Here is a 24,006-nt window from a genome sequence, read left to right as displayed (position 1 = left end):
CTTACTACTTGAGTTTTGTTGATCTTCACCAAGTTATCAAAGCTTATATGTCCCAAACGCTTGTGCCATAGCCAACTTTAATTTGTTTGACTCATGTAACATTTGTCTTCTTGAATTTAATAGAGAATGTATACATTATACATTGTTCTTACTCCTCTTCCTACCAGCTTTCCTGAAGATGATATCTTTGTCTCATAATCTTTGGAATGGAAGATGAGATCATGTCCTTGATCTCATATTTGGGTGACACTTAGAAGATTATGCTTGAGTCCTTCAACATATAGCACTTTGTGTTCTTTTCCCTTGCCACTAATGAGACTCGCTATTTTACCAACAACTTTAGCAGATCCATAATCTCCAAAGGTCACATTTCCATCATTTTCATTGATTATTGAGATGAAATTTTTTTGGTCACTTGTCATGTTCCTAGAACATCCACTATCTACAAATTATTTATTTTCCTTTTTCTAAGCACATAAAGCTAGATTGCAATTCTCAAAGGTAGATTCTCCAATTTTCTTTCTCCAAACTTTCTCTCTTTTCTCTAAAGGACAGTTTTGTGCTATATGGCCTAGATTATTGCATTTGTAACATTCTAGAATATATTTTGAAAGAGGAGAAAATGATTTATAAGTCTTGATTTGGCCTTGCCTCTTTGGTTCAACAATCTTATTTTGATGATTACCCCCATAAGCCTTGTAATGTTTTTCCTAATGACCAATTTTTTTACAAAAGAAATAGTGACCAAGGAAAATAGTTTGATACTTGTTACAATAAGATTGCCTTGATGAGATATTCCTTTCAGGAAGGGGTTGCTTCTCATTCCTTGGATCAACTTTGTTTCTTGAAAGGTTAGAATGATGAGATCCTTTAAGGACATCAACAAAACTTCTAGGATTTTCTTCATGATGAACATTGGTTTCTTCCTTTGAATTGGAAGATTCGCATGTATAACCAAGTCCATATTTGTCATGTAGTGGCCTTTGAGAGTTGAGAATGACATCCAAGGTATGTGAACTCCTTAGATTCTTGTTGGATTTTTCCAACTGTCCTTTTAGATATACAACTTCAACTTCCAAATTTTCACAAATTTCTTCCTTTTCCTTCAACTTGTTGCTCAACACTTCTTCTATTCTTTTAGCTTCTTCCTTCTTGGTTTTGAGAGAGTTGATTTCTTGAGATAACTTTTCATTCTTCTTTCTAAGTCTCTCATTTTCTTTTGTGGCACTAATTAATAGTTCCTCCACATTTCCTTCTATTTATTTTGGACTTTCTTCTTCTTTTAGACTATTTATTTCATTTGTAAAGGCCATGAACAATACTTCCCTGCTTCCACCATATTCTTCTTCTTCTTAAAATTCATCATTGTCTTATTTGGAGAAGAAATTGTTTTTATTTGAGCCTTTCCTATTGAAGGTTCTTCTCTTAGGTTCATCTTCATTATCATTATCATCTTTAAAAGGGAACTTTGCCACATAGTTTCCTATTTTACCACATCTAATGCAAATGAGAGATAACTTACCTTTGAGTTTGGATCCTTTGTTAAGTTATGGTATGTTCTATGCTTATAACAGTTTACTTATTTTTCTTATTATATTCCACAGATTAGCAATCACATGTACATAAAGTAAAGTTCAGATAGAACATTAAATGATTGACAGAAAACAAGCCAAGATAAGAGACACAAGATGTGGCAGCTAGCCAAGGACAAACCCCACAATGTGTGGGGAAACCCTTTGATCAAATCTTCTTTTATCTTCAATAATTCAGCAGAGATAAATAGTACAATAAATCTGATTTATATCAGCAGTAGCAAACCCTAGATCAGCAGCATCAGCATTAGCGGCTTCATCATCAAAACTAGGGCAGACGATATCTCACAAACCGACCGTCGAATCAGCTTGATTCCACCACCAAAAGTTGTGGCTTCCAGAGGAGGTTCAGATGAACCTACAGCACAATTCAGATGAGGATATCTTCTGGTCCATGCAGGTCAAACTTTACTTCTGCAGTTGCAGCTTCAGTTTTAGCAGCTTCCTTCAAACTAGGGCAGTCGATATCTTGCAAACCATCCATCGAATTGACTTGATTCCACCACCAAAAGTTGCAGCTTTTAGAGGAGGTTCAGATGAACCTACAGTGTAGTTCATATGAGGAGATCTTCTAGTCCATGCAGGTCAAACTTTACTTCTGTAGTTGCAGCTTCAGTTTCAACAGTTTCCGGCTTTACATGTGTGAGGGAGAGACCCTTTTCTGCGCAGTAGAGAAGAGACTCTTTTCTGCGTAGTAGAGAGAGAGAGATGTGATGAGATGAGTGAGTCCAAATGAGGAAAAGTCCTCCTGTATTTATACACAACGTTGGTGATTGAACATTGAGGTCATCATCAGAAACACTAATCAAAATGTTGCACAAGAAATAAGACAAGACGTGGCTAGAATTCTCAGAATTGTCAGACCTCCTCCCAACAACATCTCCAAAGAAGAATCCATAGCTTTAAAAAAAATCAGGAAGAACAAGGACGTCATAATTTTAAAAGCAGACAAAGGAAATGCCATTGTTATTATGGATAGGACAGATTATGACAATAAGATGGAAGAACACCTTAACAAGAGTGGCTGTTATAGAATTTTTAACAAGGACCCCAGCAACAAAATTCTCCGCCTAGTTAGTACCAAAATCAAAAACTCCTCTCTCGATTCTACTATTAAGAACAAATTAATACCAAATGGTGCCATCATCCCTAGAATTTATGGGGTTCCCAAAATCCATAAATCTGGAATTCCTCTGAGACCCATTGTGAACACCATAGGATCACCCACTTACTGGTTAGCAAAATACCTTGCAAACAAGCTTAGATCTTTATTAGGTAACACTCCCTCTTATATCAAAGATTCTACTTCTTTCATAGAATGGATTAAAAAACTGGAAATTAGTGACAATGATCTCCTAGTTAGCTTTGACGTAGTGTCTCTCTACACTATGATTCCAGTAGATAAAGCCATAGAAGTTTTGAAGAATATTACAGACCATGAAACTGTAGAACTAGTAGACATTTGCCTAAAATCTTCATACTTCAGCTTCAAAGGTAAAATCTATGAGCAAACTCATGGAGTTGCCATGGGTTCTCCTTTATCTCCTCTGATTGCCAATTTATATATGGAACATTTTGAACAAATGGCCCTTAAATCTTTCCCCTTTACACCTGATGAATGGAAAAGATATGTAGATGATATTTTCGCTAAATGGAGACATGGTTTAGATAAACTTAATGAATTCTTATCCCACTTAAACAGCCTCTCAGAACACATTAAATTCACTATTGAGATTGAAAAATACAACCAGCTCCCCTTCCTAGATGTCCTCCTTACCAAGAAAAATGGCAAAATAAGCCACCAAGTCTTCAGAAAACAAACTCACATCGACAAATATCTTCACTCTAATTCCCACCACCATCCGAAGCAAAAAGTAGGAGTCATCAAACCCTAGCTACCAGAGCTTCAAGAATCTCTGACCCTGAACATTTAGAAGAAGAACTTAACCATCTCTACAAGGTCTTCATCAAAAATGGCTATCAGAAAAACATTATCCAAAAGATATTTAAAGAATCCACAACCAATACCCAAAAAAGGGAAACTCTGGAAAACCCTAGAATCTCCTTACCCTATATTAAAGGAACCATTGACAAAATCGCTAGAATTCTCACCAAGCATAACATTATGGTTGCCTTCACACCCCCTAACACCATCAAAAACATGCTATATTCTGCCAAGGACCTAATAGACCCAAAAAATCACAAAGGAGTATACTCAGTTCCTTGCTCATGTGGCAAAGTATATATAGGTGAAACAGGGAGATCCTTTGGCATTAGGCTAAAAGACCATATTAATGACATTTCAAGAAATAGGTCAGAAAAATATGGTCGAGTTGAGCATGCTTGTTCCTCCTCACATTATATTTGCATGGAACAAGCAAAATTAATTCATAAGGAAGACCATTATTTAAAAAGAAGGGTAAAAGAAGCAATTGAAATCGAAAAATCCTCCAATAATATGAATAGAGACGACGGACTAAAGTTAAGTGACACCTGGAAACCCCTATTAAATAAAATAAAAAAGCAATAAACATAGATTTACACACATTATAAATAAATAAATAGAATAAAAATATATAAATAAATAAATATCAATTTTAAGAAAATAATACAAAATTATTTAATTAATTAAAATTAATATAACCTATCATAGCTAACTACCTATCTAATCCTTTAAATAATAATCTAATCACATAATAATATAGTTAACATAAAATTTCAAAACTAATCTTTAAAATTATATACATGCATGTAACACAATTAACATACAGTTAGGATCTTAAACTAATAATTTAAATTTCTAATAAACATAGATTTACTAATCCTTTAAATAATAAGTTAATCACATAATAAATTAACTAACATAAATTTTCTTCGGGTAAAATAATTAACATAGAGTTAGGATCTTAAACTAATAATATAAATTACAAATAATCATAAATTTACACACGTTCATTAAAAATAAATAAATTAATAAATGAAATGAAAATAATTAAATAAGTAAACATCAATATTAAGGAGAAAAAACAAAATTATTTAATTAATTAAAATTGACAAACATAACCTATCATAGCTAACTCCCTATCTAATCCTTTAAATAATAATTTAATCACATAGCAAATTAGTTAACATAAATTTTCAAAATTAATCTTTAAAATTATATACATTCCTGTAAAACAATTAACAGATAGTTAGCATCTTAACAAATAATATATATTTCAAATAAAATAAATAAATAATTAATTAATTAATTAAAAAAAATGAGGATTGGAGTCCTCATTTTGACCAAGTTGAAACTTATATTTATTGTGAGGATTGGAGTCCTCATTTTTACCAAGTTGAAGCTTAGATTTTTTGTGAGGTTTGGAGTCCTCATTTTGACCAAGTTGAAGCTTAGATTTGCTGTGAGGATTAGAGTCCTCAGTTTGAACAAGTTAGAGCTTGGATTTGTTAAGAGGATTAGAATCCTCATTTTGACAAAGTTTTTGCTTAGATCTGTTAAGGTTTAGAGATTTTTGTTGTACAAGTTAGAGCTTGATTTTTGCAAAAGAGGATTGAAGTCATCACCATCTTCATCAATAAAAAAAAATATTGTTTCATTTCTTATGTTCTAGTTTTACTTGTGCTTCACAAGGCCAAATTAGTCACTCCAAGAGGCCGAAGGTTCTGTTGAAAAATGTAAATAGGTTCGGCCTTCATAAAATGATTTGTCAAAAGAATTTTTATTATTGTTACAATGACTTATTAAAGCATAGTTTTCATGCTTGGGTCATCATTTTATTAGTCAAATTCCCCATTGTGGACTCATAGAATTAATAAAGAGTCATTAGAATCATTGTATAATTTATGAGACCCTTCTTAGGCTTTCGAATGATGTAAAAAGAATTATTTTTAAGTCAAAAATGAATTATGTAACCTCCACACCAAGTCAACCTCAAGGAAGGAAATACGACTTCATTGGAAGGCTATATATACAAGGTAGTTTGAATTCATTTGTAGCATCTCACTCTCTCTCACATAGTTCGACATCTAAAGTTGGAAGCTGGGAAAAGTGTGAAGGTGAAGAAGGAGGCTAAAAGGAGTGTGAATTTGGTCAAGAAGGAAGGGAATGACAAAATTGAAGCTTTGGTTTCTCTCTCTCTCTCTCTCTCACGCACACACACACACACATAGCTTGACATCTAAAGCTGGAAGCTGGGAAAAGTGTGAAGGTGAAGAAGGAGGCTAAAAGGAATGTGAGTTTGGTCAAGAAGGAAGGGAATGACAAAATTGAAGCTTTGGTTTCTCTCCCTCTCTCTCTCTCTCTCTCTCTCTCGTTGTTGTTCCTGCTACATGTTGTGTCAGAAGCTGCTAAGTCGAAGTTGCTAGGGTCGAAGTGTTATTGCTACTAGGTCAAAGGTTGGATTGAAGAAGGTCAAGAAGGAAGGGAATGACAAAATTGAGGCTTTTGTTTCTCTCTCCCCCCCTCTCTCTCTCTTGTGTGGGCTAACTTAGAAGATCAAAGTTTCCTTGTCAAATTTGAAGTTGTTGTCGCTACTTGCTGATGTCGGAAGCTGCTAAGTTGAAGTTGCTAGGGTCGAAGTGTTGTTGCTACTAGGTCAAAGGTTGGATTGAAGAAGGAAAGCATGGCTTGGCGTGGAGGAGGTATGTGTCTAGGTTGAAGAGTCTCAAGGAAAATTGTTGAAGGAAGAGATTTTTGACTAGGTTTTCCCCTAGATAGGGGTTTTTCCCTGACAGAGTGCCTACATCTTGTGTCTTTTGTTTTTGTGATCTTCATGCACACATAATTTGTTAATTGCATGATGAAATATTATAGAACAAATAAGTAAAATAAGTCAACATCATTCACAAGTAATTATCAAGAAAGAGAATCTAACCCTAACTCTACTAAAATTGATTTCTCAAAATGGTTCTAGAGCTAAGGTCGAAGAATATTGAAGATCACTTCGTTGGATTGAAGGAAATGATTACTCCCTCTATGATAAGAATGGGATTCAATTCTACATGAAGATGGATCAAGAAGATGGTATACTACTTATTCAACAAGGTCAAAAGTCAAGGGTTCTTAGTTGCACTTATAGGATCACTTAATGATGATAATGCATGGATCATTGGCAGTGGAGCATCAAGGCATATGACAAGGGGAAGTAAACAACTACAAACTCTATCAAAGGAACCATCTTCACATACAATGGAATTTGGAGACAATAAAATATATGTTGTTAGAGGCTTGGGATCAACATCTTTGATGCTAGAGAATGGAGCATAACTACTTCTCAACAAAAAAATATATGTTCCAGATTTGAAAAATAATTTCCTTTCAATTTCTTGCATAGAAGATAAAGGGGATAGAGTTGCTTTTGTTTATGGAAATGTCTTGGTTTGGGGAAAATATTCAAGTATTGGTAAAGCTAGGGTTGTTGGATTTCGTGAAGGAAGCTTGTATAGAGACATTACACCACCTCCTCAAGCCCTAGTTCATATGGAAATCACTCATATTGAGTTATGTCATAGAAGATATGGTCATCTTCACTACAAGGTCATTCCCACTCTTAAACATCTAGTTCATCGCATCTTCGATATCAAAGAAGATCGTGAAGAAGTTTGCAAGGGATGCTTTTTGGGAAAAAATACAAGAAAACCATTTTCAAATAGTGAAACAAGGTCTAAAGAAATATTAGACGTCATACATTTCAATGTGTCTGGGCCCATGTCTGACAAGTCACTTGGAGGTCATCTTTACTATGTAACATTTATTGATGATCACTCTAGAAAGACATGGATCTACCTTCTCAAGAAAAAAGATGAAGTATTTGAGAGATTCAAAGGGTTTAGATGTGAAGTGGAAACCCTAACCGAAAGAAAAATAAAGACTTTGAGATCCGACAAGGGTGGGGAATACACTTCTAAAGAATTGATTGCATATTGTAAAGAAGCAGGAAAATTGGATAAGGTGTGTGAATAATGATCCTTGATCAAGACTTACCAAAATTTATATGGGGAGAAGCAACAATGGAGCTGTATATATTAAAAATAGAAGTCCTCATAGAATTCTTGAAAATATTGTTGGAGAGGTAAATCCCCTCTACGGATAGAGGCGATCCCTACTAGCCCAGAACGGGTCTAGCAATAATCAGTCAATGCTACTATGCAAGTTCCTAATTGCAAATAAAAAGTAGGCAATGAACACCTACTTGGATTCCAACGCTATTGTTTGGTGAAGAGATGCCGCTCTCGCTCCTTCGCTCTTGTCCGGTCACGATCCTCCGCGATCTCCACGAATGGATACCTGCACACACGAAGAGAAAGACAAACACAAGCGTGAAATCCAATAAAAGCAATTATACATCAGTCAGAAAAGATGTCATTCACATTAACCATTACAGAGACAAATGAGAATGGAACCATAATAGTAGTCATCTATTATTAATCAATAACAGAGAAGAGTACAACCAAATGTTCTGACGTCGAATCCTTCTCAAGAGGGTCCAGCCAACAAGTCTCTTAAGCATTCACCCTTAGAGGTAGATCTCCCAAGACAAAAACTCTCTCTCACACAAGCAACACTCCACAACCTTCCTTAAGCTATCTAACAATTCCACACTTATCACACCAACTACCTATTAGTAGCAGCAATCTGAGCACTATCAATTCCACACAATCCAAACTCGCTGCTCATGGTAATGGTAGAGGTTTAAATAGGAGAAGGAGTCTCCATGAATGGTGGGAGGATGAGCTTATCTTCAAGGAAGGTGGTTTCAAATGACGAACAGACATGCCATAGAAGGGAGGGCGATACCCACAAGGCCAACAACCATGTCTGGAGTCATCTGGAAGGCTGGCTGTTGGAACAAATTCGCCCAAACTGGATCAGCGTGGGTGTATAACTGGACTGGAGCGCTGACAGCGCATCTGGATAACGGGGCAGGCTATGTCAGCGCGGCTTAATACAAATATGTTGTGCGCTGGCTCATGAAATTCGACCAGCGCGGAAAACCCGTGTGCTTCCGCGCTGGCAGCGCATCAGTTGTACTATCAGCCGCCAGTCAGCGCGGTTATTTTAATAACAGTCGCGCTGATCAAATAAACTTTGGCAAAGTGGGTCATTTGGCCAGATTAGGGAGCAGGAGCATGATTAAATGAAGTTCATGACACAGTAGGGAGACTGACAGGGAGACAGTGACAAATTACTGTGTAACAGATGCCCCCTAAAGCATGAAGCCCGAGAGAGTGGGAGGGGTGAAATGCTTTACAAACTCGCCGAACTGGAACACCACCAGGAAGGACCCGCATGTACAACTGATATCTCAATTACATGTAGTCTAGGCATGGGCGCAGCCATCCAAAAGACATATGAAGAAGGTCTGTGGTATGGACGCAGCCACCCAGCTGAAGAGACCATGATGATAATAAGGTATGGTCGCAGCCATCCTAAAAGACTCAGGTATGGGCGCAGCCATCCATCAATGAGTCATGTAATAATAATCCACAAAATCGCAACCTGGTTTGTAGCAGGCGAAAACCAGGGTCTTGCGCTCCATCCCAATCCGAACAAAGTACAAGTTCAAGCATGTGAATACATGAGCTGAAGTCGAACATGCATGAACATCGTCTGATTACCAGTCAGTGATGAAAACTGTTAACAGACGCGAGAGGTACCACCAATAATGACAATGGTCCTCAAGGTACTTATAGGTACAATCCGCGGCGTGTGAATCAATGAGCTGGTGTCGAACACCCGCAGAATCATTCGATCGGAGGCCAATGATGAAAACCTCGCGTCGAACACGAAGAACCTGCCATTGAGGCATGCAGGCTCTAAGGCACCTGAAGGGAGTCTCTAAGTCACTTTCCTGGATAATGAGCTGAAGTCGACAGGAAGTAACCTTGATCGAAGGTGGGCCATAATGTTTCCCACATCATCGACACGAGACAGAGGAAAATATTTTGTGTGAGACATCAGAGGGAGGTTGTAAGCTTGCAGAGGTCAACTTCTCTTGAACATATCGGCGGCACGACAGCGGATTTGGCAGTATTTGACATCAAATGAGCAGAGGTCATGGTGACAAGGCAATGAGCAAATGAGAGGTCAAAATAGGGTAACCCAAACCTGCGGAGGCTAGTGTGAAACAAGATGAGAAATCCCCACCCAGACACGAATGCAGACGAGTGCCATGTTCAAGAGCGACATACTGCCGACACGACCATTATTACAGTTCCATTTTCCCCACCATTTCTGGCAGGTACCCCGATTATTTTTGGATGACAAGCTTGACGGGGATAGCATATGCTTGGAAATTGTCATTTCGACGGTGTCCGATGTCATGAGGTTTTAACGAGCCTGACAAAGGAGGAGCTCGGCGTCTTTTCTTGTTTAGAGAGTCTGAAAAGACAGCGAAAAAGAAAACTCCAGGGGGGTCCTTTTTCGTAAAGTTGTGTCTCTCGAGCCCGAAAAAGTATAAAACAATGCTCGAAAGAACCGCCCGACCAGTATGATCGAGGAGTACTTTTCGTAAATAGTGACTTTGACCCGAAAAAGTAAAAAAGCGGTCAGAAGCACGTCGTTTTGGAACCAATAACGAGTGTGAAACGACAAACACCCGGCAATCTTTTTAAGTTAAACGGTCGAAAAAAGAGCGTAAAAAGCGACCGCCCCTCGTTCCTTTTAACGAGTCGAGAGGGAACCCGACAATCTTTTCTTGGTTTACGTCGGAAAAGAGCTTGAAGACGACATTTTGTTGGGACCAAGTGTATATAGAACCGTCACGACCCCGCTGGTTACGAGGACCTGCACAAGGAAACTACCCGCATAAACCCGTTCGATATGTTAAAAATATCTTAAAACATGCATAAAACACATAGCAAAGCGACATTGGTATAAAATACATGACAAAAAACCCACATTTATGAGAAATTATAATGAATTATGAATTTTTTACCATAAATAGGGGGGTAAAAGAAATTTTTTACCATTGTTACCATTTTGAGTTGTGGAGAACGTTGTGGAGCTGCGAGGTTGACGGAGCGATTTCCATCCCGTGCGGACACCATCCATCCGGCAGCTTGTTCCAGGTAGGTTCTCCTCTCCCTGCGCTTCATTTTGAGTCTTTTTTGCAGCATTTCCATGGTGGGAATTGGCCATTTGGGCGAATTTTTTGAGCTCCAATGCGCTCTCGGTCAGCGCGGATTTCCTCATCGGGTCCGCGCTGATCGATTTATTTTACACACACCACCACCCGGGTCAGCGCGGAAAACACGTGTGCTTCCGCGCTGACCCAGGGAGAAAAACACTGGGGCGCCATTATCAGCGCGACTGTTTTAAAAACAGTCGCGCTGATGCCGTGAAATTTGATTTTTAAAAAATTGAACGTACAAACTTCAACGGTCAGGGTCCTAATATTTTTCTATGGTCTTGCAGGACACAATGGCATTTGTTTGGCAAGAGAGAGCTCACGATAACGAAGATATAGCCGCTTATGCCAATGCGGAGTGCCGAAATGCAATGCGGGCATGCGGGCTTCTTAAATTTTTCCTCACTCCGCGCCTGAGAGCGCAACCTGATCTCCTCGAGCTCTTAATCAGAGCTTGGAACCCAGTTGACGGAAAATTCACAATCCATGGCTGAGACATTGAGTTTGATTCCACGGATATTTATTTTTTGACTGGATTGTCACACCGGGGCGAGATGCCCATCCTGGAGGGGCAACGGCCCAGTGGCGAGACCCTTGACATACTCATGGCTCGAGTGTGCCCACGGGCGCATAAAACACGGAGTGGGAAGGTGGGTATTCCGACGGTGGACGACATCGTCCTTCGCACCATACTCTTCATGGTGACCCGGGCAGCGGGCTCTTTGGCCAATCATGAGGCCTCAAAGACCCATCTACTGTTGGCTCTCGAGTGCTTACAGCCCACCATTTTTAACTGGGCAGCAGCAGTGACGACCAGCATGAAGAGGCAATTGAGCAACTGTCGACGCGGAGAGTCGAAGCAGTTTGCTTATGGGTCGCTCTTACTTCCGCTCATGCTGGAGCGGGTGCCGGCCCTACAGCTACAGGACATGGTTGTGGATCCACCCAGAGGTCCCCGGGAGACGAGGGCCAGTTGATGGGGCCATGTCATGCCGCGTGGAGGTGGCGGCCGCCCAGTGGCTTGGGGTGTGTATTTTCGAGAGTGGCTGGATCGGCAGGTCATTTTCGTAGAGGACTGGCCATATGCCGGTATGGACTTCCGCGACGATCCCGACATGCCACTGCCCGCGGGAGAGCATTGGGACGATGGAGGTATGACACTTGATCTCTTTTTAATGTTTTTTAGTGTTTTTTTTATTTTTCATGTACATGTCTTGATAAATGTTATGGTGTGCAGATGTGGGACCCGTGAGACCCATTGGTCTAGCCCCAGAGGCACGGAGAGAGGGGCAGGGTGCTGGAGTCCTGGCCTTGGCTCCTCCGGGAGTCGATACGACGGAGACTGTGGCACACAACCTCGAGGGTTTACTGGCGGGGTTGCCAGATTACCAGGGGATCGAGGAGGTCCCCATAGCTTCTCAGATCCACACAATGGGAGTGGAACCCAGGATGCACCGCCTTTTGAGGCGGGTGGCACGGGCAGCTATATGCTACAGAGAGCATAACCCAGCTTAGTAGTCACCTAGGTTTTATTTCCACTGATGTTTTTGAGAGACATATGTCTCAGATGTACTGAGGACACCAGTTTTACTTTGGACATATACACTTATTTTTTGAGCGCCTTGGTGCGCCACGATATATATATAGATACTGTTTTTGGATGGATCTTTTCACATGTGATGATGTTTTTAATATGCCATGCAAATGTCTAATACAAATGTAATCTAATGTATCAGTTGCACAACACACGACCCATGTATTTTAATTTTTTATACAAGCTTAAAAGCACACATGCAAACTATGCTTGAAAAAGTTTCATTTATGTACATATGCTTATTCTATGGTCTTATTATGCTTTCCATGTCTTCTTGTATGATATTCATCTGTTTCGCAAATGCCTGTCTAACACATGATTCGCCAATGCATCAATTAACGTGTTTAATCGTCTCAGAATGTGTTGATATGTGATGTAATCAAAATTCCTTTCTAACAATCTTACACATAGATACAACCTTAGAATGCATTGGTCCCTGACGGAATATCGCCCGTTGAGTTGATGGACGACAAGCTGAGAGTCCAGGTTCACCACCATTGTATGAATGCCGAGATCAACTGCTTCGGCCAGCAACTCAATTACAGCACTGTATTCGGCAACATTGTTAGTGGTGCGACCCAGGCACACACCTTGAAGGTCTAGCAACTCTCCGTGAGGATCATAGATTGCCCACGCCGCAGAAGACAAATTGCAAGTACTACGGCAGGCGCCATCAGCGAAACCAACATAAGGTGCACTAGACATCTGCACAAGGAGCAGAAAACACAATAAGAGGCAAACACGCCTTCACACCAAAGCAAAACGTGAAATCATGCACACATCACACACTAAAACACGCGTATGTACAAGCTAGGTGCATGAAATCATGCATAATATTTTTTCAAATAAAGCCCGTTGCGGGGCTTGTCGAGAGGGTTTCCTTCGTAATCAATCAACTCATATGCGCCCTTCTGCAAAACTCTCTTCACAATATAGGGGCCTAGCCACATGGATTCGAGTTTGCCTGCTCCTAGCTTATCCTTAGCCTGATCGTAGAGCAGTACTAGATCTCCCTCAACAAAGGAACGAGGTTGAATGGCATTGTCGAAATGAGCCTTAACCCTTTTTTTCTGTGCTTCAATAGCTAGAGAAGCTAAGCGACGGGTCTCGTCTAGCCGCTCTAGATAAAGGAGCCGTTCCTCCACCGGAGTGGTGTTGGGAAGCAACTCGACAGCTAACTTTAACGAAGGAATCTCACATTCAATAGGAAGGGTGGCCTCCAGTCCGTAAACTAGCTGAAAAGGAGTGAAACCGGTGGCGTCCTTCACAGAGGTCCGGTAGGCCCACAAGGCAGGGAACAACATCAGATGCCAATTAGACTTGTGTGCACCAACGGTATGTTGGAGCATTGTGATCAAAACTTTGTTCACAGCTTCAACTTGACTGTTGGATTGAGGGTAGTACAGCGTCGAACTATCTTGACGCAAGCCTAGTTGGGTCGTTAGTTCCGTCATCATGTGATTACAGAAATGTTTTCCGTGATCCGTGACGATAGCCTGAGGGACTCCAAACCGAGTAATGACATGATTAAACAAAAACTGCGCCGCTGTGTAACCATCTTCGTTCAATGTAGGCATCGCTTCGGCCCATTTGGTGAAATAATCCACGGCAACAATGATATACCCATGCCCCCCGGCCGAACGAGGGTTACAGGACGTATAATCGATGCCCCATTTGGCAAATGGACCTACGGTAACAACAGGGTGCAGTGGTGCAGGAGGTGCACGCATTTTCCGGTGGTAGACCTGGCATTCATGGCATGCACGGACGACAAGGATGCAATCCTTGAAGATAGAAGGCCAGAAATAACCAACACGGAGAATTTTCTGGGCGGTAGCATATCCGGACATGTGGCCGCCACAAGCACCGGAGTGGCAGTCATTCAACACCCGCTCAGCCTCCTCGAGAGTCAAACATCGGCGGAGAACAGAATCAGTGCCGAGGCGGTACAGGGTATCGCCAAGAATGCGATAGGGTTGAGATTGGTGACGAATCCTCCGTCGAGCGTCTTTCGATACATTGGGACGGAAGGAAGACGTCTGTAAATATACTATGATGTCCCCATACCAAGGGTCGAGGGTGCTGATGAGAAACAATGTTTCATCCGGGATATGCTCCTCCGAACGAGATGGTGCAGAATGAGATGGCAAAGAACAGAGCAATTCAGCGAAGACCAGAGACTTCTTAGACTTGGCAGCAGTGAATTCCAAGTCGAACTCTTGGAGGATTACTATCCATTTCGAGTATTTTCCCCCCAGTAGCTGACGTGACAAAATGTAGGTCATTGGGTTGCAGTCAGAAATCACGGTCGTAGTGCGCAACAGGATATAGTGTCGGAAACGTTGGACGGCACAGACAGCTGCCAATGCCAACTTCTCGACATACGCGTAGCGAGTTTCTGTATCCAAAAGGTTGCGACTAAGGTAATAGATAACATGCTCATTGTCGTCATCATCATCCTGCACTAGAACCATGCCGATGGTGGTGTCAGCGGCAGCTAGATAGAGAGTATAATCACGGTGGTAGTTCGGGGGTCTTAAGAGTGGAGCCGAGACAAGGAGATCCTTGAGTCGCTCGAAAGACTCCTGAGCGATAGCATCCCAACGAAAGGGTGTGTCTCGCTTTAATAACCGTGTGAAACCCTTAGCCACCTCGGCATAATTCGGAATGAATCGCCTGAGAAAATTAGCTTTGCCCTGCAAGCTCTGCAATTGCTGCAAAGAGGCAGGGGGAGGAAGATTCAGGATGGCCTCGACCTTAAGGGGATCCAGACGGATGCCTTCTCGGGAGACGATGAACCCGAGCAGTCGGCCTGATTCTACGCAGAAGACACACTTATGCGGATTGAGTCGAATACGGTAGTGTCGACAGCGGAGAAAGATTTCGCGAAGATGAGAGGGATGGTCCTGACGCTTGACTGAATGAGCCGGAAGGTCATCCAGGTATGGTTGTACAATGTGACGAATATCATGAAAGGCGTAAGACATTGCACGTTGGAAAGTGGCGCCGACATTCTTGAGACCGAAAGGGAGCTTCTTATAGGCAAAGGTGCCCCAAGGACAAATAAAAGTCGTCTTATGCTGGTCTGCAGGGGCAATGTTGATCTGGTTATAGCCAGAGAAGCCGTCCATAAACGAGTAAATTTCACTTCCTGCGCACTCATCAATAAGCTGATCGATGAAGGGCGTAGGGAAGTTATCCTTCGGACAGGCACGATTGATATCGCGGTAGTCAACACAGACCCGGATAGTGCCCTGCTTTTTATTCACAGGGACTATATTAGACACCCAATCCGTAAGGGGAATGGGGTAAATGAAACCGGCTTTAAGAAGCTTTTCGACTTCGGCCTTGATGGCTGCAGCCTTTCGAGGGTGCACTGGGCGTAGGCGCTGACGGACAGGCTTAGCCCCTGGATATGTCGGTATTTCGTGCACCACGATACTGGGGTCGATGCCGGGCATTTCCTCGTAGGACCATGCGAAGACATCACGGAATTCGCGAAATAGAGCAGTGTAAAGTTGAACCTCCTCGGGAGTACACGTGACTCCAATGTAAATGTATTCAACAATCCCTGGTTTGACAGAGATGTCGATGGGTTGGGTTTGCGTGATGTTACCCATATTGCCCTCGGAAGACACTTGATACAGCTGAATAGGTGTTTGGAGGGGCGGGGATGGGACACACGAAGCAAACCGCTCGAGACATGCGACCATTTCCGAATGTGGAGGGAGAAACGAAGAGCGATGGTGGTGATCTGACCAAGGGAGCTCTTCGAGAGACATAGTCTCTATGATGGCTTCATCGGAAGGAAATATTTCCTTCAATGGATCTGAAGTAGCCTCATCTCCTAGCCAAGGGAAATGATCATATGAATCGGGAACACTGCTCGGAAGAGCAGGTTCAGCAGGGGGAGCCGATGCAGCGACAATCTCGACGTAGTTGAGCTCGGCAGGACTCAACGGCATCATATCACCCCAAGAGTCTTCCTGATTAGCGGGAGGAAGAACCCACGGATCAGAACGTACAGAGATCATATTGATAGGGGCGAGATTCGGAGGTGGGAGGGGAAAGACTCCCATTAAAGCAGGATCTTTGAAAAGTCCGGCACCCACACTCTCTAATGACTTGGAGGTATGCTCCACAAATGGCACATTACCCTCAGAAGAAGAAGCGAAAAAGGAGAGCTGGTCCACCGTGACAATCTTTCCCTGGTGAGGGAAACGAATGACACGGAACAGGGAGGAAGCCACGGCTTGCATGGCGTATGTCCAGCTACGTCCGAGGAGGAGGTTGTAGGTGAGATTGGCGTCAACAACTTCGACCTCCACTTCTACCGTCTTCCCTTCTAAAGAGATGGGCAAGCGCTGGAGGATACCGTAAGGACGAGATTCTCTTCCATCGAAGGCTTCTAACGTCGTAGGAGACTGACTCAAAGCAGGAGAACCAATAGCCTTCCAGCAAGCAACAGACATGATGCAGGTTGAGGCACCTTCATCAATAACTGTACGATGAATCGTCTTGCTATTGATGATGACCTGTATAAGGAAAGCGACTTGGTGAGGCAGTCTCTGTGTAAAACCCTCGAGATCAAAAGAAATCAAATCTGAATCTGCCGGGTCGATGCCACCAATAGCTGATAGCAAGGACTTCCTCTGGGAGGGGCAGCTCTGGAGGACTTCTAACGCGGACATAGCAGACAGAGCCTGAGTTAAGTTCTCAATAATGCTATAATGCTGGGCAGCACGAGCATTAGGGTTGTAAGACGACTTCCTGAGTACACCTTTCGGAGGGGGTCGGGGGATCGTCTCAGTGCTGGGCCGTTCGATGTGGAGAGGACCAGAACTGGACGGAGGAGCGCTGGAGGGGACCTCCGGCTCTTTCCCGGCATGAGATGGATAGTCCTTTGCTCGAGTTGAAACATGGATGGGAATCGTTCCAGCCATGAACACTTGAGAACCGAACGAGGAAGAGGGTTGAGATGGGTCCGCCACCATTTGAGTCTGCTGGGAAGGGAAAGGCTCTTTAAGCACAGCAGGAGGCCCAGGAGCACCTTTCAAAAGTCGACTAACTTCGGACTGCCTCGGGCAGTCCTTAGTGTAGTGATCCTCATCACAGATGAGACAAGGATACTTAGGTTTTCGTTTAGCTCCTTCCTCGGAGGGAGGCTTAGGGGGATCCTGCTTGGGCTGTCCAGATTTATCTTTAGCTTTCCCTTTCTTTTTCCCTTTTGAGGATTTATCCGCCGCAGTGGACTGAACGGCGTTGGAGTTCTGTCCATACGGATTTTGTCCATATGCGGACAGTTGTCCCTGAGTCTGCCCCCCAGCACCCCATGTATTAGCAACTTGACCTGCAGGTGCAGCATACTGATAATTTTGGTAAGGAGTAACCTGCATTTGTTGATAATTTTGATAAGGGGTAAACTGAGTTTGCCCCTGGGGTTGCTGGTAGCCATACATTTGCTGAGCCCCATACTGAGCCTGATAGGGAGGCTGCGTTTGGTAAGAAGGTTGGGGCCGTGGCCCGCCTTGCATTTGATAACCCATTTGAGTTTGGGGCCCAGAATAATGTCCTTGAACTGGTTGGGCTTGGATCATCTGGCCGGAAGGTTGGCCTGGTTGGGTTTGGGATAGACCTGCCTGCCCAGAAGGACGTACTTGCTGGGTGCCAGGTTGTCCGTGAACCACCAAGGGTTGTCCTTGCGGAACAGATGGCCGAGCAGGCTGGACGGCTGGTTGACCTTGAGGTTGGCCAGCCTGTCCAGATGGATGATTAGGGTGGACAGTGGGTTGGCCTTGCTGCATAGAAGGTTGGCCCATCTGCCCGGAAGGGTGCACAGGCTGAGCAGTGGGTTGGCCTTGCTGTATAGAAGGCTGGCCCATTTGCCCAGAAGGGTGCACAGGCTGAGCAGTGGGTTGGCCCTGCTGTACGTAGGGTTGCCCCCCTTGCCCAGGAGGATGCATGGATTGAGCAGTGGGTTGGCCCTGCTGTACGTAGGGTTGCCCCCCTTGCCCGGAAAGATGACCAGACTGAGCAGTAGGTTGGCCCTGCTGTACGTAGGGTTGCCCCCCCTGCCCAAGAGGATACCCCTGTTGGACTGCTGGTTGACCTTGAGGATTATAAGCTTGCCCAGCTTGTCCAGAGGGGTAACCCTGCTGGAGACCAGGTTGGCCTTGTTGGATGTAAGGTTGTCCTGGTTGTCCAGATGGGTAACCTTGCTGGGTGCCAGGTTGCCCTGGGTAACCAGAAGGTTGACTCTGATATGAAAACGACGGACCACCAACGGCCGAAGGTTGTCCCGGATAGGGTTGTCCTTGCGGGCCCCCAGATTGTCCTGGGTAAGACTGGCCATAAAGTGGTTGCCCATGAGGGGCTTGCACATAAGGTGGCTGGCCTTGATTTGGTGGTCCTTGAGGCTGCCCAGGGATTGCCTGGCCCCCATGAAAAGAATGAGTACTGGCGTCCCAAGTGATGGATAACGGTACCGAGACTTCAACGAAATGTTGAAGAGGCGCGGATTGAGCGAACTGGAGGTACTGACCAGTAGAATCATAATAAAAGAGTGGACCTTGGTAATTCGGGTCCACAATGGGTTGCCCTTGGGCATCATACGGCCCCCCCCTGGAACAGGACCAGAAGAGGGTTGAGCACTCTGTGCAGGATCGATGACTCCAGATGAAAGTCCCGGCTGGCCATTACTCACTTGACTGTGAGAAGGACCAGCACCATTGTTCGTAGATGAAGACGCTGTCACGGCACTAACGACCGGAGTCGAGTACGCTACACAAACGGTTGGATTCATGGGAACCGAGGTAACAGGCGTATTATGGGGTTGTGAAACAAAGGGTTCCGTGGTGGCAATGACACTAGGATCCCATATAGTCGTAGAAGGACTCTTGGCAGCTATTCTATCCCTCATCGACTGATATCGTGGAGGGAGTGGAGAAGTAGCTGGAATGGGAGTGTCAATATTCGACACTACGGGTGTCTCACCTGCGCTGGGAGATGTCTCATCCATGTGGGAAGTGGACATCAGAGACGACATACCGGGAGGGGTAACAGGAATATCGTCCTCGTCGGGCTCCCAGATAGGGTTCCAATCTTCTTCGTAATCCTCGTCGCCCGGGGCACGTACGTTGATAGGCTGGATACTCAGGATAACAGGAAGAGTATCGCTTACAACTGGTACCTCAGGAGCAACCGAAGATGGAGAACCTTGACCACTTGGACCGGGAGTTGACGGGTCAGCCAGGATGACAAAACCCCACACAAAACCTAAAGGAAACTAACGATAAAGACCCTACTCAAGCTAACGCACACAAGATCTAATCAGGTAATGTTATCGTGGTCGAATAAATTTTTAAGACACAGGAACTAAACTTGACCTTTTCATGTTTCAAGAGTCGAGAAAAGGACGAAAAGATGACTCTAGTCTCCTTCGAATGTTTAATGAGCACGAAGTGACAAGACGCTCACTGGTACCTTTTCTTTTAGGGAGTCCGAAAAGGATCAAAAATGACTGCTCTGGAGACTCTAGGTAAAGGGTTTACCAAGTAATCCGTAAAACTGCTTATACACCTTGGCAATCGTATGAGAACCAAGGACTTTCCGTACGGTTCACAAGGCGGCAGACTCGGCTTCCTATGGATCAAGGATAAAAGCCTAGTGGGGTCTCCCTATATACGCGACGGTACGTGGGAGCACAATCCGTGTTAGACCACTATCGAGTCACAGAAGGAGGAATCACCCAACCATAATGTGAAACAATAGTGACTATGTTTAAAGACGTCGGAACACGTCTCTAACCTAGACCTCTAGATGTTTGCGTTAAGTTCCAATGCGTTTTTAGGTTTATTCGGTTTATTTTATGGTTGATCTTGAATTTAAGTTTCGGTTTCAGGCCTTATCGTGTGATCTCTCACAATTACCTAGATGCAAGCTATATGCCAAAGAACACCATTTCGTTCGATGAATTCTAACTAAGGAAGGGTTAAGAGTTTTCAATCAAACAAAATGAACTCAAACAATCAAACAATCTAATGCAGCTAATGGCAAAGAAATGAGACTTTTCTTTTGAGAACACAAATCAACGAAATGCTCTTCTTTTCATTAACTATTGAATGCAAAAGATATTAGTTCGATTTCTTTTTCAATGGCACAATGCACTTAAAATGAATTTTGAGAGACAGCAACACCGAGTAACGAGAAACAAAATCACTCAATGAAAAACACAACAAGCGTGAAAAGAGCCGGTTGAACCCAAGCAATTGTAATCTATGTCTAGGTGGTGAGAAGTAATCGCAACAATCCAAGGACTGGTTCGAGGACAATCACCTAAACAACCAAGAAAAGAAAGCAAAAGAGGAAGGCTTTCGCAAAAGCAAAGGCAAGTAGCAACGTATCTTTGTGAACGAGTGATAAAACAAAATCAATCCAGCGAAAACGGGATGATAAGACTAGGTCACCGGACACAAAACAAGATCCGCCCGACAAGACTTCGCAAGCAAGTGTTTCACAGTTCAAACAATGAAAAACAAGTCATAAACCAGGTGGAAAGAGTAAGGGGCAGTCAAACCAACAGGCTCAGGAGGCAAATTTGAAACAAATTGAATTCTACAGGATCAGCGCGGGTAGAACTCAGCAACAATGCGCTGACCAGAGGTCACGCGTAGCAACAAAGCGCTGTCAGCGCGGAAGCACACGGCTTAGTCGCGCTGGTTCGTTTTTCAGAATCGTCGCGACTGTTTCGTGTACAAGCGCGATGACCACGGAGTCAAAGAGACAGCTATGCGCTGTCAGCGCGACTGTTTTGATATAAACCGCGCTGAGGCTAAAAAACAAGCACAAACAAGCAAAAAGCTCCCAAACCAAGGCAATAACTCTTTAAACAATTAAGTCACCTCCCAGATCGAACCAGGAAGGTTAAAAGCAGAGGACTAACCCCTGATCTTTGAAAAGAGAGGAACAAATCAAACTCAAACAAGAATGAACAAAAAGAGGCAAAGGCCAGCTCCCCAGTGGAGTCGCCAAATTGTTGGAGAGGTAAATCCCCTCTACGGATAGAGGCGATCCCTACTAGCCCAGAACGGGTCTAGCAACAATCAGTCAATGCTACTATGCAAGTTCTTAATTGCAAATAAAAAGTAGGCAATGAACACCTACTTGGATTCCAACGCTATTGTTTGGTGAAGAGATGCCGCTCTCGCTCCTTCGCTCTTGGCCAGTCACGATCCTCCGCGATCTCCGCGAATGGATACCTGCACACACGAAGAGAAAGACAAACACAAGCGTGAAATCCAATAAAAGCAATTATACATCAGTCAGAAAGGATGTAATTCACATTAACCATTATAGAGACAAATGAGAATGGAACCATAATAGTAGTCATCTATTATTAATCAATAACAGAGAAGAGTACAACCAAATGTTCTGACATCGAATCCTTCTCAAGAGGGTCCAGCCAACAAGTCTCTTAAGCATTCACCCTTAGAGGTAGATCTCCCAAGACAAAAACTCTCTCTCACACAAGCAACACTCCACAACCTTCCTTAAGCTATCTAACAATTCCACACTTATCACACCAACTACCTATTAGTAGCAGCAATCTGAGCACTATCAATTCCACACAATCCAAACTAGCTGCTCATGGTAATGGTAGAGGTTTAAATAGGAGAAGGAGTCTCCATGAATGGTGGGAGGATGAGCTTATCTTCAAGGAAGGTGGTTTCAAATGACGAACAGACATGCCATAGAAGGGAGGGCGATACCCACAAGGCCAACAACCAAGTCTGGAGTCATCTGGAAGGCTGGCTGTTGGAACAAATTCGCCCAAACTGGATCAGCGCGGGTGTATAACTGGACTGGAGCGCTGACAGCGCATCTGGATAACGGGGCAGGCTGTGTCAGCGCGGCTTAATACAAATATGTTGTGCGCTGGCTCATGAAATTCGACCAGCGCGGAAAACCCGTGTGCTTCCGCGCTGGCAGCGCATCAGTTGTACTATCAGCCGCCAGTCAGCGCGGTTATTTTAATAACAGTCACGCTGATCAAATAAACTTTGGCAAAGTGGGTCATTTGGCCAGATTAGGGAGCAGGAGCATGATTAAATGAAGTTCATGACACAGTAGGGAGACTGACAGGGAGACAGTGACAAATTACTGTGTAACAAATATGACACTCGAGGAAGCATTCACAAGGAAGAAGCCAAGTGTGGACCATCTTTGAATCTTTGGGAGTCTTGCCTACATTCACATCCCAAAGGACAAATGAAAGAATCTAGATTCTACAAACATCAAAGGGGTCTTCATTGGCTATAGGTTATCCTTAAAGGCATATAGAATCTACATCAAGGAAGGAATACACATTGAAGTAAGCAGGGACGTTATATTTGGTGAAAATCAAGCCTACAAAAGATCGAAGGATATTCCAATTGATTTTGATGACAAAGATCTACCTAGATTTGAATAAAAAGAAGTACAACATGACAACCCTTATACAATTCAAGAAGACAAAGAAGGACCACGTGAAAATATTCAACCTGTGGTCATATCGAATGCAAGGAAGAGGCCAAATTGGTTAAAATATACTCTTGAAGATGCTGAAAATCATGGAGCTGCGAAGGAACCTTTACATAAAGCAAAAGGCCGAAGAGATATTCTGCATATTTTGCATATATGACAAGTCTAATTGAAGAAAAACCATCTACATTTGAAGAAGTTGCTCATCAATAAGTTTGGAAGAAATCTATGTAGGAATAATAAAAATCCATCTTGAAGAATGGGGTTTGGGAAATCGTTCCTAGACCTAGTGACAAATTGGTTGTCACCTCAAAATGGATCTATAGGATCAAACATGTTGTTGATGGAAGTATAGATAAATACAAGGCCATATTTGTTGCAAGGTATTTCTCTCAAAAGGAAGGCATATATTATGAAGAAACCTTTGCACCCACTACAAGGTATACTACCATTAGATGTTTGGTTTCATTGGCTGCTACAATGGTATGGAATATCCATCAAATGGACATGAAGACACCATTTCTGAATGGGACCTTTGACGAGGAAGTATACATTGAGCAACCTGAATGATTTGAGGTAAATGTCAAAGATACTCATGTTTTTAGACTCAAGAAGGCCTTATATCATTTGAAGCAAGCTCTTAGGGCTTGGTATGCAAGAATGGATGCATATCTTTTAAGAATTGGGTTTGTGAAGAGTTTCGTTGATCAAAATCTCCACATCAAGGTTGTGAATAATGAGCCAGCCATTATTCTATTGTATGTGGATGATTTATTCATTACAGGTATGGAGAGAAGAATACAAGAATGCAAGAAGATGTTGGCAACTGAATTTAAGATGAAGGATCTCAAAATGATGCACTATTATCTAGGTCTGGAAGTATGGAAAAATCTTGAGGAGATATATTTGGGGCAAGGAAAGTATATCATCAAGTTGTTCCAGAAATTTGGGATGATGGATTCCAAGCCCATGATTACTCTTATGATCACCAATCTCAAGAAGTTGAGTAACTCTGACTCAAGTCTTGTGGATCCTACCTCCTATCATTAGTTGGTGGATTCTCTAATGGATCTAGTAAATACTAGGCTAGATATATGCTTTGTTGTGAACATCCTCAGTTGGTTTTAGATGGAGCCTCGTCATGATCACTGGATAGCTGCCAAGCATATAT

This window comes from Pinus tabuliformis, chromosome 6 (assembly GCF_031772625.1).
Source record: "Pinus tabuliformis cultivar Carrire ecotype Pingquan chromosome 6, CPIR1, whole genome shotgun sequence".
In the NCBI taxonomy this organism is placed as follows: Eukaryota; Viridiplantae; Streptophyta; class Pinopsida; order Pinales; family Pinaceae; genus Pinus; species Pinus tabuliformis.
This window is presented reverse-complemented; position numbering follows the sequence as displayed.